Source organism: Pundamilia nyererei, unplaced genomic scaffold (assembly GCF_000239375.1).
Source record: "Pundamilia nyererei isolate P.nyererei 1_Seehausen unplaced genomic scaffold, PunNye1.0 scaffold00095, whole genome shotgun sequence".
Taxonomy (NCBI): domain Eukaryota; kingdom Metazoa; phylum Chordata; class Actinopteri; order Cichliformes; family Cichlidae; genus Pundamilia; species Pundamilia nyererei.
This window is the reverse complement of record NW_005187496.1, coordinates 2440629-2446373: the sequence shown is the minus strand read 5'-3', so window position 1 is coordinate 2446373 and position 5745 is coordinate 2440629. Positions and strand designations below refer to the sequence as shown.

General features: G+C 38.3%; 1 pseudogene; it reads left to right on the top strand.

Moving 5' to 3' along the window:
* The first annotated feature begins 2582 nt into the window (after positions 1-2582).
* LOC102204429 (amine sulfotransferase-like) overlaps positions 2583-5745 on the top strand; it is a 5264-nt pseudogene continuing 2101 nt past the window's right edge.

Sequence of the window (5745 nt, the reverse complement as noted above, 5' to 3'; positions counted from 1 at the left end):
CCCCCCCCCACTGAACGAGTCAGATATTCGGTCTTACAGGTTAGGAAACCTATTAGCTGAGAGCAGCACATATTCTCCCCATAAAACTTTATGTGAACAGCAGAAAATAATCAGTGACAAAACGCAGCTGTGGCAGAGTCAAACAGCCACTGGAACAAGTCTGACTTATTGCCAGTTGTTACCTCCCCCCCTCACCACCATGGTGGGGGCAACACCAGACAACCTAAGCTAATGAACGAGAGGGACAACAGCGAGGTTAATAGTCAGACAGGATTTATTCATCATTTACCATGCCTTGACAATAAAAAACTTGACAAAAGAAAAAATGCGGGGGAGGAGGACCAGGCGGTTGAGCCAAATCAAAGAAATTCACAAAATGAAAAGAGGCCAACACTCTCCATAAAGTCTAAATAAAACAATAAACAAAACAAAAGGCCTGCCAGCTGCTTGACAAAAAGGTCTGTCGCCCCATGCCAATAGACACGTGCCATTTTACTTTGAATTGGCCAATAGGTGGAGGCCTGACACCTGAAAGATAAGAGCTACAGAAAAATAACAGGGCTGCGTATCATGCCATGTAACACAGTGAAGCTCTTGCAATGGTTGCATAAGGATCGAATAAGGACCAAATGGCTCGTATGACAGCTCACATTCAAATTAAAATACATACACAGTACAACATGAAGTGAAATGTTTATTGCTGTGCAATTCCGGATCACTAAAAATACAAAAATAAAGTAAAATGCAAAATTAAGTATAAAATTAAAATGTAGAAAATGCAAAATTAAAAGGGTGTATGAATCAGTTGTGTGCAAATTGACAATAAACAGTCAAAAACAGTTATTGAGGTATATTATTGCTCTTCGTCTGGTTCCTCACCCACAGTGTTGGGGAGGTTACTTTTAAAATGTATTCCACTACAGATTACAGAATACATGCCCCAAAATGTATTTTGTAACGTATTCTGTTGTTACTCAATGAGAGTAACATATTCTGAATACTTTGGATTACTTAATATATCGTTATGTTTTTTACAACTACATGAATGTACTATTGCTATGTGATTTTTTTTTTTTACTTTTACTGAAGGCCACTCACCATATCAATACTAACTAGATTTTTTTCAAAATCTTAATATAAAATGAGTAACAGTATGGTGGACACATTAGGCAAGGCTGCACTTTTTGCAGTGATCTCGTATAGAAACTATTTCTGTATCAGTAATATGTTTTCTTTGTCTCTGTTGATAATCATGTGGAACTGCACATGATTATTTGCAGCTAGCAGGTTGCTTTCCATCAAGTCTAAAAACAGTATGTTACAATGTGGAGATAATCTGATCAAAATTGATCAGGTTATATTCTAATTTGTATTCAGGCGTACATGTGCACTATGTTTATTCAGAGAGGTTAAACTTGTGTTTCTGTCATGGAGGGATTGTGCTCAACTGAATGAAGCTTATTAGACATTATGAAACAGATGATACGTAAAAGCGAATTTTGCCAAAGTGCTTCTTTTTTTAACTCATTCACTGCCATTGACGTCTATAGCCGTCAATTGCAGTAAATGAGTCAATGGGTTTAACTCATTCACTGCCAATGGCTGGCAGTGAATGAGTTAAATTAAAAAAAAATTTCTTAAAGAAATCTACTACATCATGTGTATTTTTTTTGTCATGTATAATTTCCATTGCAAATATTAATCACAGTTAAATTAAGAGAGGCTGGCAGTAAAAACTCTGGAGGTGTGATGCCATCAAGTACACTGCTGTAGAACGATCACACTGTGTTCTCGGGAGGACTCCCGTGTAAACTTACGAAGTCTGGACTAGCAAGAACACGAGGACTGGCGTACTTGAGTATTTAGAAATGGCCTAACAGTCTGCAGTCTATGAACTAACGCCAGCTAATGCCAGCTAACAATGTTAGCTTGGTGGCGAGTAGCATTCAGTAATTGTAATAAAAATCACGCAGAAATAATACATCAAAGATACTGAGGTTTCGCCCATCCCTTTCTTTTTATGAAGTGGTGTTTTAATTTCCAAGTAAGAAAACCATTCATGCCCGTTCACTGCTGGCCCTGTTATTCTGGCTCTGGGTCCATTGTGTAACTGATGCCACCAACATTAACAGGACGCTTACATTAGAGCCTCTTATTGCACGTTTTGTCTGGGTTTCCAGCAATCAAAATCAGAGTATTCCCTTACTCCCCAACACTGCTCACCCAGCATCAACAAATACCATGTGACTCACAGATTTTTCGTTCCTGTGTATATTTTTTATCTGTCTTATGTAGAACCAGTATGGAGCAGATCAGAGACCGTGTTTTCAAGCATAAAAACTGCAATTTTGTGGTCAGTCTTACAACTCCAGAGTACATAGACTCTCTTGAGAGTTTTGAAATAAAAGACAGCGATGTCTTCCTTGTCACTTATCCAAAATCAGGTTGGTGAAAAATTTCATACATTATTTATATTTGCTGTTTTGTGCTGGCCAGACTGATCCACTGATCACCTCTAATGTCTTTCCCCACATCAGGCACTGTATGGGCTCAGCAGATCATCATTTCCATCCACGAACTTGATGGGAATCAGGCTAAATATTCAAACAACAAGGAGAGGATGCCGTGGCTGGAGTACAAGACTCCAGCCGAGGCTGAATACACTCTTCTTCCCTCTCCACGACTCTTCGCCTCGCATCTCCCTGAACACATCATGCCTCCAGGAGTGAAAGAGAAGAAGGCAAAAGTCAGTACTTTATAGAAGATCAATTCTTCTTAAAGAAAGAGGCAGTCTTAAATAGGGCTGTGCAATATGACCAAAATCTCATATCCCGATATAAGAATTCTATCGTCCCGATAACGATATAAATCACAAAAATGTAACATTTTCTGTAAATTCTGTGAATCTCGGGCAGCTCGACTTGCGGGAAGTGTTTCCAGCTGTGCGTCATGTACCTGGAGTCGAGTGTTTTAACCGATGCATGAAACGATACATTTTTAGACATAAGATGTAACGGCCGCCGTTTTCTTTGTGAGTATTTATTACACGGCGTGCTGCGGGGAAAAGGCTGTTCTAACGTTTGAGTCTAAGGTTTATTTTTTAGCACCTGGCGGCTCTTTTTTACTTCTCATCCGTAAATAATCTGCTCTTTCACGTGATTAAGTTTATTTTGAAAAGTCTCAACAGGATCTTGAGCTTTATTGTGAAAGGTTTATGTGGAACATAAAGAAGCGGACACGCGATGGTGTTACCGTCGTTGTTGCTAACCACAACACATAAAAACAGGCGCTTGTCCGTCCGTAGTGTGGTTATATTAAATATAAGAGAAAGAGAGAACTTTAAGAAATTAATATAGCCACTTAATTAAATTGATTTAATTAATTACATTTTTTGTGATGTTATCTATTGGTCACTGAAGTCCAGTTTCTGAAGCTTGCACTTTGACCACTGGTAACTTTTAGAAACCCTCAAATCCTAGCAAATGAAAATAGAGTGGTTAATCTTCAATTCTTTTCAAAACAAATGTTGTTTTTTGTTCAGTAAGACTTAAAACAACGATCTTATATCAAAATCTTGTAATGGGGTCATAAATCAAGGAATCTGAGGGTCATTTTTATCATAGACTTCTGCACAAACACATGGTTCCAGGTCCAAAAAGCTAGCACTAGCATTTGTTTTATTTCAAGTGATTCTGTGTTTCTATTTCAGTATATATTTTTTTGTCCTTTTCCTTTCTTACGATGAGGTCATTGCAGACTAAGAGGTTCATCAAATCAAGTAGAAATAGGAGAAAAAGAGCTATAAAAAAATACAACCTTTAAAATATATTTAAAAAATATTCAAATAAATCAATTTTTTAAATTATTTTTCTTTTAAACTAATGACTTTCAATTTTTACATTTAAGTAACAAACTGTTAATATTTTTTTTTAAATATATATCAGATCGTGTATGTGATGAGGAATCCAAAGGACAACGTGGTGTCTTTTTATCACTTCAGCAGTGCTCTGGCAGCCGTGGAAACTCCCGAGAGCTTTGACCAGTTTTTTGAGTGGTACATAACAGGAAACGGTAAGTTTCCTCACTTTCGATCCACATAATGATGAATCAGTTAGTGATTATTATAAACACACTATATCTATTTATTATCTATATCTTTATTCACATAAATGTTTAAGAATTGTCGAGGTAGAATTATTGATAGATTATCATGGGCCTTGCACCACAGACTGCAGAAAGAAACAAATAAAACTTTTTATTAGAGTGTGCAAGGCTCAGAGTAACACTTGATAAGCTAGAGATGAACAAATGGCTGCCACTCCTCCCGCTCCTGTGCTTTGAAAAATGTACTATGTAAAGTGTTACCTTTGTTCTAGAATTTTTTGGAGAAAAATTACTGATTCATTAAAGTTTAAATTCCAAATACTGGACAATTCAGATTCAGTGGACTATGAGAGAGGGTGTTTATTCTGAGTTAATATTTACTGAGTTAATGTGACAAATGTGTCAAAACACGTTTTTCTTGGCATGCACCAGCAGGAAGGTCATGTGCACTCTATGCGCATGCAGTAATCCATGTTTTAAAAGGTACAGTTTAAAATGTATAAAAAAAAATCTGTTGCTAAACATTTAGTCTTTTCTGTCATGTGATTCATCTCACAGCTCTTGCAGCTCTACATACTTGAAAGACTTTGGTTTCTGTGACCTGAAGGTTTCAGTGTGTGGCAACAGTGGTTCCACTTTAGTACCCAGTGATTTTGTGGTGCTGTGCTAGTATTTAGCACCGAAACCAGTATTTTGTGTGTGTGTGTGTGTGTGTGTGTGTGTCATGTGTGGATTGAGCACATTGACAAAATCTGTACTACATTCAGAGGCACACTACCTCTGCATGATTAGCATGGGGGACTGATCATGCCTACAGTCATGCTGTAGGTAATGTAGGAGTGTTTAGCTTATTTTAGAGTTTAGAAATGTGTTAACATAGAATGTAGAACTATTGTAGAGACATTGACACTGCCCTCAATATAATAAAGGCCTCACTGTGTCGTGAACTTAGGAGTAGAGTGTAGGAAACCCCTCCCCCACTTGAACTGTGAAAGTAAAACAGAGAGGAGTTAATGCTGAGTGGAAATTTTCCAGAGAATGTTTGGGTGGGGGTCTCAACGTTTGTAACTGGATAACGGTGGTCTGGAAGGGAGATGGGTTTTATGACCTAGGGAGTCACCTACACCCACAGTGTTTTAACTGTCACGCACACACATCCACACGCACACTCACTCATGTGCACACACATGCACACAGGTATGCGTACACAGTCACACACGAGCATTCACATAGACACGTGGGAACGCGCACATGTAGGCATTCATGTGCTCGTGCACATAGACACAGAGTTTGCAGCACACCGTGGGGGGTTTTATGATAGGGTTGCCCCTACAAAACTGTGTTTCACAGACAAAGGAGTGAAGATTTGGAGAGGGACACTGGCCTCGTCTTCCCCTCTAGAAGATGCATGCTTAAATGAGGATAAATGAAGAAGAGTAAAGATAAATGAAGATGAGTAAAGATGAATAAAGGTTTTGTGAAATGACTACTGAGTCCGGTGCCATCTCTGGATGCTCGAGGAATAAAAAGAACCGGGGTAAAACTGATTTCGCAACAGTAACTACAGAGCTTACACTTGAGCTCTTCTTGTGATATGTGGGTTGTATGTGAACTCAATTAAGTCAGAATGACTTAACAAGG